The 19,128-nt window shown below is 47.3% G+C and overlaps 2 protein-coding genes across 2 annotated transcripts in view; one reads left to right on the plus strand and one right to left on the minus strand.

Moving 5' to 3' along the window:
• Positions 1–18,866, minus strand: part of TAF7L (TATA-box binding protein associated factor 7 like) — a 127,566-nt gene extending 108,700 nt beyond the window's left edge. The window contains exon 1 of the mRNA XM_086964638.1: positions 18,628–18,866. The gene's annotated coding sequence lies outside the window, so the exon portion shown is untranslated. The remainder of the gene's footprint in view (positions 1–18,627) is intronic.
• Positions 18,867–18,935: 69 nt separating this feature from the next.
• LOC147718869 (magnesium transporter NIPA2-like) overlaps positions 18,936–19,128 on the plus strand; it is a 119,740-nt gene continuing 119,547 nt past the window's right edge. Inside the window, exon 1 of the mRNA XM_086964639.1 lies at positions 18,936–19,046. The gene's annotated coding sequence lies outside the window, so the exon portion shown is untranslated. The remainder of the gene's footprint in view (positions 19,047–19,128) is intronic.

Genomic DNA, 19,128 nt, shown 5'->3' on the forward strand with positions numbered 1-19,128 from the left:
TCTTCCACTCATCCCCTTTTTTGACACGCACCAGATGATATGCTCCACGAAGATCGAGTTTAGTGAAGTATTTGGCTCCTTTGAGTTGGTCCATGAGCACGGGTATCAAGGGGAGAGGGTACCGGTTTTTGATGGTCACACGGTTAATGGCTCGATAGTCGATACAGGGCCTTAGTTCTGCGCAGTCCTTCTTAGGAATGAAAAACATAGGGGATGAGGCAGGAGATGTTGACTGCCTGATGAATCCCGATGCTAAGTTCTCTTCAATGTACGTCTTCAGATAATCTGTCTCCTTCTCGGTCATGGCATAGACCCTACTACATGGAATATCTGCTCCTGGTATGAGGTCGATTCTGCAGTCGTATACCCTGTGTGGTGGCAAATGGGTAGCCTGTTGTTTGTCAAACACAGGGGAGAACGACTGATACTCCAAAGGGAGGATGGTGGCACAACAGTACCGCTCAGGAGAACATGCAGCCGCCAGACAATGAGAAGACGAGATTTCTGAAATGCAGGTAACAGACGAAACCGGAGTACAATGTTCCTGACAATAATCAGATGACAAGGTGATAGTGCGTGCTGCCCAACAGACCTTCGGATCATGGAGGGTTAACCAGGGCATTCCCAAGATGAGCCGGAATTGGGGTGCATCAATGAGATCAAACTGGATGTATTCCTGATGATTGTGGCCAGTTTGCATGAGCATAGGACAGGTGTGGTAGGCCACTGGACCCGATGATAAAACCGTTCCATCCACTGCTTTCACCATCTCCGGTTTTTCTTTTTTCTCACAGGCAATCCCGATCTTCATGGCGAATTCCTGATCAATGTAGTTTCCGTTGGCTCCTGAATCTACTAAGGCGTCTATATTCAATGATTTCTGAGGGGTGACCCATAGGATGATTTGAAGGTTCATATGCGCCACTGCAGGATGTAACGTATTTGTAAGACAGGGGGAGATCATTTGCGGCAAACAACCCAAGACAGAGACCTCTTCCTGGTTTGGGTTCTTCAGTTTTCCGTCGGTTGATCGGACTGTACTAGGGCTTGCACCCTTGGAACGGGATTTCTGGCTGGGACTGTATTCCTGGCTCTACAATCCTTAATGAAGTGACCTCCTTTCCCGCAATAGAGGCATTGCTTCAGACGACGTCTTTTCTCCTTCTCTTCCTGTGTCAGAGGTCCACGGATACCACCGATTTGCATTGGTTCAGGGCCTTCAGAGGATTTGGCACGTTCTTCGATAGGTCCCCTAAAGCGAGGGTAGAAAGGGCGATTGTCTCCTCTTGATCTATCCCCTCTTCTCTCTAGGAGCCTGTGGTCCAACTAGACTGTCAAATCAATAAACTCTTCACAGGTATCGGGTAACTGTACCACTTGAGCAAGGACGTCTTTTAACTCTCCTCGAAGGCCTTGATAAAACAAGGAGATGCGTTTTGCAGGGGGCCAATCGGTCTCTACCACCAACCTGTTGAATGAGGTGATATAAGACAATAAGTCCTGAGAACCTTGACGTATGGTGAGCAGTTCCCTATCCAGGGTCAACATATGGGATTTGCGATCAAAAAGCTTGCGCAACTCAACACAAAAAGCAGAAAAATCGTGCAGCACTGGGTCGTTCTTCTCCAGCAATGGGATATTCCAGCTAGCAGCATTACCCCCCATATAAGACATCATAAATGCTGTCTTCGCTGAATCATCTTGGAAAACCCCGGGTTTACATAAAAAATGTAACCTGCACTGATTCAAGAATGTTTCGAATTTGCGGGGATCTCCATAAAAGCGTTCAGGGGAAGCTAAAGGAACGCCTATGGTCTGTACCACATGAACGGTATGAGCAGCTTCAGCCGAGGGGGCACTAGAGGTGGCTATTTGAGGGGGAACAGTGAACCCACCCCCTTCCGCCTCCAAGGGTTTTTTAGAGACAGGGGGAGGTAATGTAGCTGGTTTAATATAAGGACTCCCTCCGGTTCCTTTCTGGACTATTCCTGCGACTTCCCTTCTTAAGGTACCCACTGCTTATACAGGGTCTGATTTTCTGCTCTAGAAGTAGCTACTTCCTGTTGCAAAGCGGCCATGCCTTCCACCAGGGAAGCCAAGACAGCTTCAACATTCATCGTTCGGGCCGGTGCGTCAACTTGGGCTTGTCAATCTGTCATGGACTGGCAGCAGCGCAAGCTCACACACGCCACTAACCTTTGCTCCGGGTGTCCGGCAGAAACGACTTCGGATGCTAAGCTCTCCTCCCCCCGCCAGCCACGGAACCCACAGTGGAAGTGAAACTCACTGTGCGCCCACGTACCTAGCCGGGAAAGGGGAAGTGGATAAAATAATAAATGGGTAGCGATGATTCCTTGGGATCCCCGGGAGTCTGGTCACCAAAATGCGTAGAATAGCAGGAGAGGGCCCATCTGATTAGGGAAGAGTAATGAACACCATTAACACAACACGTCCTGTGTTTCGGACAATATACTATTCCACTCTTAAGCCCCTCACTCACAGGAATCATACCAAACCCAGGCAGTGAAGAAAAGTACCGCAACAATCCTGCAAGATCAATGATACGTTCTGTTCAGGAGTTCAGGAATGCAGCAGGCATTATACAAAAGGATACGAAGGATGACGGTTGTTAAAAATGCACAACCACTCTCAAGTTTCAGCCACGAAAGGAAGTCAAATAACCAACAAGGAAAATCAATGGACTAATGTCTCTGTTCCATATGACAGGAGATTCCCGTTGAAACAAAAAGAAAAACAATTCTGGCACTACGTCTCCCAGAAACCCTCTCGGGAGAACATACAAGGAATTTCAGCACAGCGCGTCTGGAAGCAGAACGCTCCTTCTACAGAGTCTCCCTTGCATCAGGGAGAGAACAGGCGATGCGTCCCGGGACAAATGCTAAGCTAACTAGCTAGGGACGATTGAAACAATAAAGCAAACAACGAAAGCGAGCCCGCTTTCGTGCCTTGAGTACTTATCCGGAAAGCGACGGGCCTGTCAACACGGGGAGATAATCAGCTTCTCAATCCTGGAAACTTCTGGCTTCTCGCTGGAATCCGGCGGGGAACACCTTCCGCCACTCCGACCTTCTCTGGAAACAAATTGACAAGCACCGTCCGTGAGGATGGGAGGTGCTAATATGCCTTAGGTCCCATGACTCTTCCTGCTTGCCCCTTGGAATGCTGGTCCATGTAGTTCACTCGTCGTCTCTTACACACATCCCCACTCGCATACCATCTCCGGGATCTAGAGAGTAGAACCATCCCTCGTCCCCCGGGCACCGCAATCGCTACATTCCATTATGCACAACTCAAACACCGGGTGCAGCAACCACAGGTACGGCTGGCCGCTACCAGGCGCCTGCTTCCCGCTGAGAAATTTGACAATCAGGGGCATCCACTAAGGGAACTAGCTCTTTTCTTTTCTCCCTTATAAGGGTGTTGAGCCCACAATCGACTCCTAGGCACAGGGCTTTCTGGGACTCTACTCTATCTAGGCCAGTGGAGGAGAAACAATGGATCCGCTTATACAAAGATATCGCCAAAGACAACAGCTCCATGCACCTACGAGAAGCTCACTATAAAGCTCACTATAAACTGATGCATGACTGGTACTTGCACCCCCAGAAACTACATAAAATATTCCCTAACATGACGGATAGATGCTGGAGGGGCTGCAGACTTTTGGGAGACTTCCGGCATACCCGGTGGGACTGCCCCCCTATTCAGCCATTCTGGAAGGAAATCCTCTCTCAGATTAAACGGATACTAGGGTACCCCATCTCGGAAACCATAGAACACACCCTCTTGCGGCTCCGAGACCAGATACTGAAGCAGCAAATGTATGGAGATCGCTCCATCATGTGGCTGTGTTTAGGCAATGCTATAATGGCTATCGCAGCGGCCTGGAGAAAGTCCATTACGCAGTGGCACGCTAGACTATGGCGAGCGTTAGCCCTGGAGCGGTTGCAAGACATCACAGAGTATTCAAGAAAGGGGTTTGCGTACATCTGGTCTCGGTTACTGACATATCGGTCAGAGGTTTTGCCCTTATTCGCATGCAGCCCCAGACTGCGAGCACTTCACCCTTTTCACATATAATGGAAGGGGGAGTGCTTCAGGGGGGCATAAGGCAAGAGTGGTCCAACCCCTGCCCCCATCCATGGGACCACCCCACATTGGAGCATAATCACCATGATGCACTTGTTTAGTTTAAACTTCGTTTTTCTTTTTCGGTTTAGAAGCCTTTTGGCTTCAATTTTTAACTCTTCTTTACTGGCCCAGCTTAGGGATTAAAGTTGGGATAGAACGCACTAGTACACCCGAGCATGGGTCCCACAACACAGCAATTTGCTAAGTGACGCTATACATGATATTAAAGTTGTAGGAGGACACATAATAGCATACACTCCTATGGGGCCGAGTCCTTGTTAACATGATGTGTGTGCCTAGAAGCGATCTGTAACTCTTGGCCTGTATGCTGTACCATGTTCTTTAAATGGGTACAAACTTAATAAAGATTTTGAAACAAAACAAAACTTACTTGTATTTAACAGTTTTTAATATCCATCTGCAACAAATAACTAAACTTTTTGATGAGTGACTTTTTGCACTAGAGGTTGTTTTCATTTTTCAAGTTTGCAAACATGCTCGCTCTTTCACATGAAATAAATACTTAACAAGATTTTAAGTGGTTTGTGGGAAAGATGATAGAGTGACCATATATTATATGGGATAAAGTACCTCCTGGTGTACATAAGGAAATTGCAAGTCACCATGGAGTTCCATAACTTTATAAATGAACTCTACCTTCGGCCTCGTTCCTCTTTAGGGTTAGGAACACCACTGTAACTTGCAATAGCCTGATCATGTTCAGCAGAGGGTGCTTTATCCCTTATATATTCTGTGACTTCTGGTGCACTCAGTCAAGGATTATAACAAGCATTTGCAATGCAATAGGTCCCACATTTGTGAGTTAGAGCTATTGCTGTTGTAACTGATATTGTTTTTAACCTATGTGTTTAGGAGTGTAGTGAATGTGTATGGAGTAGAACTATGTGGTTTGGAGTGGAATTGTGTGTTGTGTAGTATATTTGTGTACTGAAAATATGTTCATGGTGAATAGATAGTGGTAAGAGTGCAGGGAATAAACAGACAGGAAGAAAGGGGGATAGGTAGTTTGTGTAGGAAGCGGTTATTGAACTTGAGACAGGAGCAGAAATAGTGTGTGATAAAGATAGATAGAAGGGAAGAGCAGGCCATTGACGAATAAAGAAGGAGGTTTTAGTGTACGCAGAAGGCACCCTAAGAAGAGGAGGAGGGCATGTGCTTGACGGATGGAAACTTTGAAAAGTTACGGGATAGAAATTGTGTTTCAAGACCTGAAGTTAACCATACAAGAGAGGCGGGAATAGTGATTGAAAGAGCGAGAGAGAAGGGTGAGAAAGAGTAAGAGAGATAGAGGGACAAGTGGAAGGGGCACCTGAAAGTGAGAGGGCAAGAGGTGGACTAGTGTGCAACGTGAGGAGGTAGAGGAAGGTATGATGTGCGAGTAGGCAGAATAGAGGGTAGATAGGTAGTGTGAGGGAAGAATTAGAGAGGACAGTGGTATTGCGAGATGTTTGGGTAGTGGGGGGGGGTGAGAGCTGAGAGGGGTAGTGGGTATGTAGGGTAGAGAACAGTGTCTGTGTGATAAAAAGGCGCAGAGCACTGACAAAAACTGCGTAGTCAGCAGGAAGAAGTTTCCTTAGTCTAACTGTTTTTATGGTGTTGCAGATATGAATGAGTTTGTGTGAACTAAAATATAATTTCAGCAATATACAAGCCAATCATAGAATGCAGCAGAGAGGATATACAGGCTGAAATGGCAGTGGAATACTAATTGTTTAACTAGCACACAAAAATGCCTGTTTTAGAATATAATCAAAAGGCAAATCAACGTTTATGTAAAAGCAGTTTGCCAAAACATTAGATCGTTTTATAAATGATAAAACGTGTTTTGTTTTACCTCTGTTTAAAACCGCAGCGGACACTTTTCAACCTCACGTCAACTTGGCTGAGCAAGTTTGGTAAAAACACTAAATGCACAAATACACGCATGCATGCGCCTAAAATACAAAAGCTTAAAGAGTTCACACTAAAAGGCTTGCAGAATTCACTGGCAAGCCTCCACAAACATAAATGTTATGTTTTTAAGATTAGGACCTCCTATTTGTCAGGAGTTCCATGAATCCCATTTGACATTGCCTGCTACAAGCAGTACAACCTCCTCTTAAGAGCTCAAACGACATTAACAACTTTTTAAACAAGGGATGCCCATCAACTTGGTGTTACTCAGCACTACCTCTGCTGCTATGCTTCAAGGGGCAGCGCAATGCCGTAATTGTTTTCAAAATGTTCTTCCAGTCAAGACAGGCGGCATGGTGAGTCAGCGTTCTAGCCTCATGTGGTGCCCCTTATCTTTCTGGAACATCGCATCCTCGTCGCCAGTGTTACAATTAAAAATTTGCTAACATTCGTGCCAAGAATTTTCAATTCTATTAAGGACAGGAGGCGAGGATTATCGAGGTTAGAAAGTGATACACATTTTAAAGGTAATTTGACCTGCAGTGCAAGGAACTTTATCCAAAGAACTTCATTTAAAATGTTATGCATAGCAGCATTGACAATGGACAGAACTAGAATGTGATTTAAAGGTACCTTTACAGGGGTTGAAAGAATTGAGGGAAGTTCTTACTTAGAATCTTGAAGTATTTGGTGCATGTGTTTTTAAAAGCGTACTGGACAATGCGTAATCAGTCTTATATCCTTTTCCTTTAATGTCTCGAGACAGGCTGTTTTTGCTTACACAGTGGCTTGTGCGTAGAACTGGTAGGGCTATTTTAGGGTGCCTGCTCCCTCAAAACGGATCGCTTTTATGTAATTCTATGTCAGGACGGAGGCTCCGGTTATGCTTTCTCAATTTCTTTACTGAAAAGACAGCAGCCAATCAGCACACAGTAAAGGAAAAACGAACTACATTACCCATGAACCCTGGGTAACCATAGAGTACATAACAGTATAAATAGAGTCATAGAGGTCACAACTTCCTCTTTCTTTGTCCATAATCATCCAGGAAAAGTTCAAAACTGTAAACTCCAACAAGCCATTAAGGACGTCCCGCGGAGAGGTCATCATCAGGCTGGAGAGAGGACGGAACCTCATTTAAGGTCGGAGCCTGGAAGAAGTAAAACAGAGCCATAAAATCCGTCCCAAAAAAGGAATAAACACAAAATCCATGACAGGGCGGGAAACATTTCATATAATATCAACATTATGGCATAGCAGAAATGCATAAACAATACAGTCCATCATAAAGAATGAAATACGGGTGGGATAATCCTCGCCTCCTGTCCTTAATAGAATTGAAAATTCTTGGCACGAATGTTAGCAAATTTTTAACTCTATGTCAGGACGGAGGCTCCGATTACGCTTGTTCAAAGCTCCTCCACCACTGCTGAAGCAACACTTACAATAGGTTTAAAATAGAACGTTTTAAATACAGAGTCAGAAGATCAATCCCGGCCTTCATGATGTCATGAAGACTGACACCAATGGAAAAAGCCTTGGAAGCCATAGCACCCCGTGCCGAATGGGCACCAAAGAGGGAAACATCAATGCCTGCTTCCAGCATGAGCCATCTTAACCAGCGTGCTAAAGTAGCAGGAGTAACAGGCCTAAAAGGTTTCTGCAAAGCAATAAGTAATTGACCTTGTAAATCAGAACGAAAAGATGCAGTGCTTACCTCGTAATCTTTGATACATTGGACCACACACAGCTGAGGATTGTGAGGAAAAGAAGGATATGTAACCGAAGACGTATTACATTTAGTCCGTCTCGATAGAGTAAAAGTAACGCCCTCCGGGGTGAAAGCACGACCTGCCAGGTCCAAAGCCCTAACATCAGAAACCTGCTTGCAGGAATGCAAACACAACAACATAGTCAACTTAGCTGAGAGTTGCTAGCGGGTCAATAAAGAATTAGAAGGCCAAGACTCTAAGAAACGTAGAACAACAGATACATCCCATAAGGCAACATATTTAGGGCAAGGAGGTTTTACCATCCGGATGCCTCTAAGTAATTTGGATATCAAAGGATGTTCCCCAGCGGGTTTGCCATCAATAGAAACATGACCCGCAGAAATCGCAGAACGAAAGTTGTTAACCGTTCTGTAAGCCAACCCAGAAGAAGCCATGGAGGCCAGAAAATTGATAATCAAAGCAAGATCTGCTGTAACGGGATCCACCAACCGTTGTGCGCACCAATCACACCAGCGTTTCCAACTTGACGCATAACGCTTGCGTGTTATGGGGGCCCAAGCTTCACTGATGAATCGGGTAGCATCCCCCAATATCCTCCATGCCACCAGATGGAGTTGACCCAATAGGATCAGAGGATGCGGTTCGAGAAGAGGGTCCAGCAACAGGTTCAATTGGGAGGAAGAAAGAGCGGCGTCTAGCAGCTCATCTCCAGAAGAACTGGAAACCAAGCTTGAGCCCTCCAAAGAGGAGTGATGAGAATGAGCTCCGATTTGAACTGTCTCGCATGGGCCAGAACCCGTGGAATCATCACAAACTGTGGAAAAGCATAGCACAGGAGAGGAGGCCAAGACTGGAGAAACGCATCCGTGGCCAAAGCCTCCGGATCCGACGCCAACTGTAGAACCGGGGAACCTGAGCGTTGAGGCGAGAAGCAAACAGGTCGAGGTGACAAAGTCCCCAAATCCTGGACAACATGCGAAAGATGCGAGGATGAAGCCTCCAATCGCTGTAATCCCTCAGATGACGACAGTTCCAGTCCGCAATCCGATTGTTGCGGCCCGGCAAATACTCTGCAGTAACTATGATCTGACGTTGCAAACAAAGATGCCAGAAGTCCTTCGCAATCTCCACCAGAAGTCTGGACTTGGTACCTCCCAGCTTGTTGACATAACGTACTGCAGAGATATTGTCCATTCTGAGAAGAATGCAACAATTCGTCTTGAGAGGAGACAGACACCGAATCGCGAAAGAGCCCGCCAGAAGCTCCAGGCAATTGATGTGAAGAGATAACTCCTCCTGGGACCAACGACCTCCCGTCGCAACTGGACGGCATCGGGCTCCCCAACCCCAAAGGCTGGCATCGGATTCGATCACCACATCCGGGGTCCTCCCGAGTAATGCCCGGCCGTTCCAAGATTCCATGTGGTCCAACCACCACAACATCTCTGCTCGGGCATCTTCCGAAAGAGGAACATGATCCGAATACCGAAGACCCTTCTGCAGGTGCCTGATCTTGAGACGCTGCAGAGCGCGATAATGCAATGGACCCGGAAAGATTGCTTGAATCGACGAGGACAGTAGGCCCACAATCCGAGCCACCGATCTCAAGGAAACCGTCTGTTGAGCCAGAATCAATCTCAAGTCTCTCTTGATGGACCTGATCTTCTGACCCGGAAGGAAGAGCTGGCAGGAGACCGAGTCTATCCGAAAGCCCAGGAAATCCATCGATTGAGATGGAACACAGTCGGACTTCAGAGGATTCACCAGGAAACCCAGAGATTGCAATAGATCGATGGACCACTGTAAATGAGACTGAAGAAGAATAGGGCACTGTGCCAAGAGAAGAATATCATCTAGGTAGACAATCAAGCGAACTCCGCGCGATCGCAAAGACTCCATCACTGGACGAAGAAGCTTCGTGAAGCACCACGGAGCTGAAGAGAGGCCGAATGGAAGGACCTTGTACTCGTACCAGATTCCGAACCACTGAAATTGTAGATATCGACGATGAGGGGCATAAATCGGAACCGAGAGATACGCATCCTTCAGATCCAGGCGAACCATCCAGTCGCCCTCTTGAAGCAGGTCCCGCAGAAGATGGATGCCCTCCATCTTGAAATGGCGGTACACTACACCGCCGTTGAACTCATTCAAGTTGAGTACCAAACGAGACCCTCCCCCTCGACGAGAAAAACATTGCTGACGAATCCTTGGGGATGAAGGAAAGTGGAAACGATGGCCCCTTTCGCCAAAAGGGAAGCTATCTCCGTGGAGATGACTTCCCGATCGTGTTGGGAAAAACCAAGAGGCTGAGGCCGATGATGTTGGTGAGGGTGAGCGTAAAACTCTATCTTGTACCCCTGCACCGTCTCCAACACCCAGGCATCGTTCGAGATCAATGTCCAATTGTGGAGAAAACACTGAACTCTGCCCCCCAAAACCACATCGGAAGCAAAAATCAAGCTTACCTGAGGTGGATGAATCCTGACGTCCTCCTTGGTTACCGTTGTAACCTCCTTTGCCATACTGTCCTCTGCCTTTCTTGGAAGGATAGAAATTGGATTTACCGGAGGAATAACCTTGACCACCTCTTTGGGACTTGTTTCCACGATGAGAGTTGGAATCCGATCCACGGCCGGACGAACGTCCCCTTTGTCTGGCCCTGCCAAAAACCGTGCGAAACGCCCGGTGTAAATTAGTTTGGGCTTTATCTAGGCCGCTGAAGGTGGACACAAATTTTGTTAGCTCTTTAAGGAAAGGGGAACCAAACAGTAAACCCTGGGCTTGGGGTCCCGACTTGGAAGTAGCCAAGTCATTGAGCTTAGGATCTAATTTCATTAAGATAGAAGGACGCTGCTCCGAAGACAGGGCACAGTTGGCATTGCCCAAAATACAAATAGCTCGTTGGGACCACCCCACCAATTCATCTGGATCAATAAGTGCTCCAGACTCCTTAGCTCGATAACCCAAATCAAGAATTTTAGCCAGTGGACCAAGCAAATCCAATAATTTGTCCTGGCAGGACCGCCAGGAACGATCTAATCACTTTTTTGGATCCTTTGAATATTTTTTCATATAAGTGACCATGGTAGGGTCCACTTCAGGGGTATGGGCAAGTTTGTCAGCGAGGTCCGGGCGAGGTCACTCCGAGAGCAAACACACCCGCACATCTTTCTCAAAAGGATGGCGTATGTGAGACTGGACATACTCAGCCACCTCAGGGGAGGGCAACCAGGATGAGGAATTAAAAATTTGCAAACATTCGTGACAAGAATTTTCAATTCTATTAAGGACTAGGAGGCGAGGATTATGCTTAGTCTCATTTCTTTACTGACACATAGCAGCCAATCACATTACAGTAAAGAAAAAAACAGAAATAGGGCAACCATAGAGTACACCCCTAGTATATAAACAGTCTCGGAGGTAACCACTTCCTCTTTCTTTGTCCAAAATCCAATATGAAGAACCAAGTAACATCAGAAAAAACCAAGGAGAACATCATCCAAAAGGACCAAAATCCGAAGGAGGAGGCGGAGGAACTTCCAAAATCCATAGGAACAGGAGCAGGCCAACGAGGAGTAGAAACTCGCAGCAGAACTTCCACAAGGACGGAGCCGGAGGAACCTCACTTGGGATCAGAGCCTGAAAAGAGACACAAAGCCGTAATACACATCCTGTGTAATCTTGAGCAAATAAGGGTGGGTAGAGAAAAAATCAAAGCATTCATCACATATCATCATGAAAGATTTTTTGAAGCATTGCATAGTAACAATATAATCGATACATGCAGAGACAACGGGTGGGATAATCCTCGCCTCCTAGTCCTTAATAGAATTGAAAATTCTTGTCACGAATGTTTGCAAATTTTTAATTCTATGTCAGGACAGGAGGCTCCGATTATGCTTGTTTAAAGCTGATCCACCACTACAGAAGCAACACTATCGATAGGTTTAAAATAAAAAGTCTTAAACACAGAAGCAGATGACCAATCTGCAGCCTTCATTATATCAAACAGAGTAACACCCATTGAATAGGCTTTGGACGCCATCGCTCCCCGTGCAGAGTGTGCGCCAAAAACAGAAACATCAATACCAGCTTCAGACATAAGACCCCGCACCCAGCGCGCCAAGGTAGCTGGAGAGACAGGGCGGAAAGGCTTTTGTAATGCAATAAAAAGTGGGCCCTGCATGTCAGAGCGCAAAGAAGCGGTACTCACCTCATAATCCTTCAGGCATTGAACCACACAGAGGTTGGGGTGAGAAGGAAAAGAAGGATAAGAAATAGAAGGCGTATTAGATTTGGTACGTCTGGAGAGACGAAAGGAAACTCCTTCAGGAGTAAAGCTGCGACCCGCCAGGTCCAAAGCGTGTACGTCCGACACGCGCTTACAGGAGACCAAACATAACAACATAGTTAGTTTTGCAGATAGTTGTTTGCGAGATAAGGAAGCATTGGGAGGCCAGGCCTCCAAAAATCTGAGTACAACCGACACATCCCACAAGGTAACATACTTAGGAGTGGGAGGTTTCGCGAAACGAACTCCCTTAAGTAACCTGGAAACAAAAGGATGTTCACCTGCGGGTTTCCCATCTATGTGGGCATGACCCGCCGAAATAGCCGATCGAAAACCGTTGATAGTTGAATAAGCCAAACCAGAGGTGGCTAAAGAGGCCAAGAAATTAACAATCATGCTGATATCTGCTGAAACGGGATCAACTTGGTGTTGTGAACACCAATCACACCAACGCTTCCAAGACCCCTTATACCGTTTGTGAGTATTGGGAGCCCATGCTTCACTAAGGAGCTTGGAAGCGTCGCTTGAAAGGCCTGGGAGTGACCAGCGATCCCCGAGATCCTCCACGCGAGAAGTGGAAGGGAGCCTGAGAGGATCAGGGGATGAGGATCTCCGAGAGGGTCCAACAGGAGATTCCACAAAGGGGGAAGGAGAAACGGCGGAGCCGAACACATTTCTAGAAGGACCGGAAACCACGCTTGAGCCCTCCAGAGAGGGGCAATCAGAATCAGATCCGTCTGAAATCGTTTGGAGTAGGCCAATACCCTGGGAATCATCAGAAAAGGAGGGAAGGCATAACAGAGGGTCGATGGCCACTGCTGGAGAAAGGCATCCGTGGCCAGAGCTTGAGGGTCCGGCCTCCAACTGTAAAAATGCGGAAGTTGCGCATTGAGGCGTGAGGCAAAGAGATCTAGTTGGCAAGGACCCCAACGCCGATGGAGAGCACGGAAGACCAGAGGATGCAGCCTCCAATCGCTGTAATCCCGGAGATGTCTGGAGTGCCAGTCCGCTATCTGATTGTGGCATCCCGGAAGGTACTCCGCAATAACAGTGATCTTCTTCTGCAGACAGAAGTGCCAAAAATCTTTGGCAATCTCCGCCAGGATTCTGGACCTGGTCCCGCCTAGTTTGTTGACATAGCGGACCGCTGAAACATTGTCCATCCGGAGAAGGACACAACAACTGGTTTGCAGAGGGGAAAAACATTTGATCGCAAAGGAACCCGCTAGAAGTTCCAGACAGTTGATATGAAGTGTCAATTCCTGAGGGGACCAACGACCCCCTGTCGAGACCGAGCCGCAACGGGCTCCCCAGCCCCACCGACTGGCATCGGACTCTATCACTAGATCCGGAGACACACCGAAGAGGGCTCGGCCGTTCCAGGCCTCCATGTGGTCCAACCACCACTGCATCTCCCACCGGACCTCATCCGTAAGAGGAATCTGATCGGAATATCCGAGGCCTTTCCGGAGATTAAGAATTTTCAGGCGCTGCATTGCCCTGTAATGCAGGGGACCCGGAAAAATCGCCTGGATGGAAGATGCCAGCAGACCGACTACACGTGCCAACGACCTCAACGACACAGTCGGTCTGGAAATAACAGATGTCAACTCTCTCTTGATATAACGCATCTTTTGGTTGGGCAAGAGAAGCTGACAAGTTACCGAGTCGATCTGAAAACCCAGGAAATCTATACGTTGGGACGGGACCAACACCGATTTCTGAACATTGATCAGAAACCCCAGAGACTGCAAAAGAGTGATGGACAATTCCAGATGTTGAATAAGTTTGAGTGGACAATCCGCCATAAGGAGAATATCGTCCAGATAAATAATCAACCTGACACCCAGAGACCGAAGATGTTCCACAACTGGTCGTAACAGCTTCGTGAAGCACGATGGTGCCGACGAAAGACCGAACGGGAGAACCTGATACTCGTACCAGACTCCTTGCCAGCGAAACTGAAGAAAACGGCGATGAGGTTTGTAAATCGGAACCGAGAGATATGAATCTTTGAGGTCCAGCCTGACCATCCAATCCTTTTCTCGAAGGAGATCCCTCAAGAGATGGATTCCCTCCATCTTGAAATGTCGATAGACGACTCCCCCGTTGAATTCTTTCAGGTTGAGAACAAGGCGAGCACCGCCTCCTTTTTTCTCGACCAGAAAGACAGAGCTGGCAAACCCCTTCGGATGACGGGTGGTTGGAATCACCGCCCCTTTCTTGAGAAGAGAGTCTATCTCCTCGGAAAGACAAACCTGATCCTGAAGAGAAAAACTCAGACAAGGAGGGGGACAAGACTGATGCATCGGGTGATAGAATTCTATTCTGAACCCTTGAACAGTTTGTAGCACCCAAGCATCGCCGGAGAGCATGCGCCAATTCTGCAGGAAAAACTGAATGCGACCCCCCAACATCACATCGCATGCAGAAATCAGCCTCACCTGTAGAGTGGGAATCCTGGTATTGTCCCTGATGACCACCGGAACGTCCTTTGCCGTACTGGCCTTTTCCCTTTCTGGAAGGATAAAAGTTGGCTCTTGAGGAATAACCTGCGTCGTAGGAGCCTCTGTGCTGAGATGAATTGCCCCTCTGGGACTGACTGGCAGAACCACGGCCGAACGAGCGTCCCCTACCTCGTCCGGCCTTTCCAAAAACCGGACGCATGGCTCTCCGCAAGGAAGCCTGCGCCTTGTCGATACCACTGAAGGTTGATACAAAGCGTGTGAGTTCTTTAAGGAACGGCTGGCCAAACAGGAGGCCGTCCGCCTCAGGGCCCGACTCAGAAGTGGCCAATTCAGAGAGTCTAGGGTCAAGTTTTAATAAGATAGACCTGCGACGCTCCGCAGATATCGCACAATTCGCATTACCTAACTGGCAAATTGCCCGTTGCGCCCATTCTATCATTTCCTTAGGGTTCACAAGGGCAGAAGCTTCCTGGGCCCTGTAACCTAGGTCCAAAATTTTTGTGAGAGGCTCAAGGACGTCCAACATCTTATCTTGACAAGACCGCCAAGATCTATCCAGGCCCTTCTTTGGGTCCTTGGCATATTTTTTCAAATATGTGACCATCATGGGGTCAACCTCAGGGGTCTCAGCTAAATGGGCAGACAAATCAGGCCTCGGGCATTCCGAGCGTAGCCTGGCACGAACCGAAGCCTCAAAAGGCTGACGGATATGTGCCTCAATGTAGGCAGCTACAGCCGGAGAAGGCCCCCATGATGAAGAGTTGGGATGAACAATGTCTGCCGGCTCGAAATTAAGCACCGGAGGACGCTCAGGGGCGTCCACAAAATGCTCCTTACAGACCCGTTTTTTAGGTGGAGGAGAAACATGGTCTGAAGAAGCGGAGGATAACACATTGTCCGAATCAGCCTCCTGAAGACCTGCAGTCGTGGATGGCGCAGATGCTAAACTTTTCGCCAGACGCTGAAAATCTGATTTGTGAGGGTTAACAGGCGACTTCGCCGATTTCTTGGCAGCCGGCAACCAGCCCTGCTGTTGAGCATATAGATTGAGGTGACGCTTCAAAGGATTAATAGCACGTACAAGTGCCTTGTTAACGGATTGCTGAACGCCTTTGTCCAGCTGTTCAACCAAATCCTGTTCCAAGGAGCCTTCCGCCTCATCAGCATAGTAATAATAGTCGTCTTCAGCGTCATCATAATACTCAGCCATTCTACAGCAAGTAGAGGTAAGTGCCCACAAGACGACTGAAATAATATGGAGTGTTGACAATAAACACAAGTCAAGGGGGAGTGGTGAGACCCCAAAACAGGCTTCGAAGAAGCAGGAAACAAACCTGACTCGAAACAATTAAAATGTGGAGGGAGCCAAAGCCTGTATCAAATAACACACTCTAGGCAGAGCCTATGCGAAGAAAATAACAACCAAAGCCCTCAAAAGACCTCGGCGTCTGACGGGGTTAATTCCAGTGACAGGCCGTGGGCAAAACGTCAAACGCCGTCGCTCAACCAGCTGAGGAAACACCAACAACCGGAAATGGGACAGCGCGCATGCGCGACTGTCGCCTGGCCACAAAGACCGTCGCAAGAGCGCTCGCGCTCCTAAGCCAACGGAACCCCTGCTCCCGCTCCACTAACAGCGCGCGAGCAGCTAGGAAGCGCTCGTGCACGGAAAAACGGAGGTGAGACACACGCTCCGACAATGAACGAAATAACTGCACGCCGGCAGTAAACAATACGCGCGAAGAGTAAACGGAGACACAGCCCCAGACGCGCGGCAACAAAGCGCAAAGGTCAGCACAAAGCATATAATAATAACGATGCGCAAGTCAAAAGTAAAGATAAAGCACTTAACTGGCTGCGGAGCAGCAAAGAAAGAGGAAGTGGTTACCTCCGAGACTGTTTATATACTAGGGGTGTACTCTATGGTTGCCCTATTTCTGTTTTTTTCTTTACTGTAATGTGATTGGCTGCTATGTGTCAGTAAAGAAATGAGACTAAGCATAATCGGAGCCTCCTGTCCTGACATAGAATTAGGGTGAATAATGTCCGACGGGTCAAAAGTAAGCACTTGGGGCGTAGACGAGGCATCCACAAAATGTTCCTTGCGTGCCTTCTTAGATGGAGGAGGCTTAGCAGGTTTCGAGAATAAGTAGAAGAAGAAGAGCCATCATCAGATTCAGAAGGAGGAGAAGAGCGGCCAGACGCAGCACGTTTTTATGCTGAAGGTGTAGAAGATAGAGTCTTCGCTAATTTAACAAAGTCAGAATGATGGGTAGTCTTGGGAGATTTTTTGCTCCGACCAGAAGAGGGAGGCAACCATCCCTGTTGCGCAGCGTACTCCGAAAGATGTCTCTTTAAAGGAGCAATGGCCTGGAACAATGCCTGACCCATGAAATGACCGACAGAGCCCGAAGGCTCCTCTTCATCATAGTAGTATCCTTCCTCTTCATAATAATCTCCCATGGCGACAAAAAAAACGCCAATTAATGCCCACAGGAAGGAGAAGTAAATTATACAGCCAAGGCCAATTCAGGGGGAGTGGAACCCCAAGTGCAAGCCAAGTATGCAGGGAAAAAACCTGTTAATATGGAAATTAGCAGTGGAGGGAGGGCTTGCACAATAACAAAAAAAAAAACAACTCAAAATTCCACCCTAGGCAGAGCCTATGCGAATTTTACAACCCTCCAATTATAATATTAGAGGGCGTGAATGGAGACAATTGACAGGCAAAAGGGGCTTGCTTGCTAGAAAAGCAGTCAAATTTATCTTCCTGAGGCAGCCGTCAGAGAAAGAATGCGAGTCTGGCAAAGCTTGCGCTGTCAAAGCTGACGCGCATGCGCGAACATCCGCCTGTCAAAATGGGAGACACGCGCGCGTCTCCCTTGCTCCTATTTCCCGCTCCACTTAAAGAAAAACAGACGCTGACAACGTGCCTGTACCGGGAGGTGCCACACGCTCCCAAAGACACACCGGCAAGAGCCGAAACATCACTTAGACGAGCCGCGAAACGGAAGCAATGAAACACCTAACGCGGCTGCAGGCAAGTACAATAAGCACACAAAGCGGCAAATACAATGCAAGCAGCTCACAAGCGGCAGCAATAGCAATACAGATAGCGCACAAAGCGGCAAGGAAGATAATACAAAGAGCACAAAACACTAAAGTGAAATAATGGAAAATGCACTTAACTGGCTGCGAAGCAGCAAAAAAAGAGGAAGTTGTGACCTCTATGACTATTTATACTGTTATGTACTCTATGGTTACCCTGGGTTCATGGGTAATATAGTTCGTTTTTTCTTTACTGTGTGCTGATTGGCTGCTGTCTTTTCAGTAAAGAAATTGAGAAAGCATAATCGGAGCCTCCGTCCTGACATAGAATTACATAAAAGCGATCCGTTTTGAGGGAGCAGGCACCCTAAAATAGCCCTACCAGTTCTACGCACAAGCCACTGTGTAAGCAAAAACAGCCTGTCTCGAGACATTAAAGGAAAAGGATATAAGACGGATTACGCATTGTCCAGTACGCTTTTAAAAACACATGCACCAAATACTTCAAGATTCTAAGTAAGAACTTCCCTCAATTCTTTCAACCCCTGTAAAGGTACCTTTAAATCACATTCTAGTTCTGTCCATTGTCAATGCTGCTATGCATAACATTTTAAATGAAGTTCTTTGGATAAAGTTCCTTGCACTGCAGGTCAAATTACCTTTAAAATGTGTATCACTTTCTAACCTCGATAAATTGGTCGTTACGTATTATATGTTATGTTATGACCCAAGCAACTTGCTTATTGGGCTTTACAACGTAAGATCATATTCCCACACACTTTTTACGACATTTCCGCGTGAACTAAAGTGCTAGAGAATGCACCACTTGTTATAATTTAAAATAGAAAAACTGGGGGAGACCCTCTCATCTTAGCCTTAGCGCCTTAGAAATCCCGTGACCCGGGGATAGTGCTAAAAGCATTAAGCAGCTATCACGCTCGGTTTTGATTTATTGTCGCCCACTGATGCAACATTTTTTCGCCCAGCCTCTCACGGTGGCGTGCCCCTGAACACTGACCGGGTTAGAGACGCTGTAGACCCCGCTGCTCAGGTCTTTCTTCCACAGCTGCAGTTTCGTGCGCAATCGTGATCTCCACCGGCCTCTATCCGCAATCCTATGAGCCACGGCAAGCAGCGACAACATTGGCAATTCATAACATAGTAATTCAGGCCGGTTCTCCAGCGGATGAGCTATGACTTCCGGAGCATTAAACCTCTTCCGGGACAGAAGTGGGTGGATGTCTTGTCTTTTTTGGGGCGGGACATCGTGCTTGTTAACCCAATTGCAAGGCGATCAGCTGAGCGCTTCCTAATTCCGCCCCTTGAGTTGCCAATCAACTTCCTGGTTACCGTCCCACGCCTTCTCAAATTATAGTTATCTGAAAGTCTGAAAAGAAGCAGAAGTGACAGATCGGATGTTTACGATCACGTTGAGAGGTAAGTGCCATGCTGGATAATCTCTTGATTAGCCCAATATATATCACAACATACACAGAGTAGCTGTTACGTTTCTATTTCC

This window comes from Lissotriton vulgaris, chromosome 4_1 (genome assembly GCF_964263255.1).
Source record: "Lissotriton vulgaris chromosome 4_1, aLisVul1.2, whole genome shotgun sequence".
In the NCBI taxonomy this organism is placed as follows: domain Eukaryota; kingdom Metazoa; phylum Chordata; class Amphibia; order Caudata; family Salamandridae; genus Lissotriton; species Lissotriton vulgaris.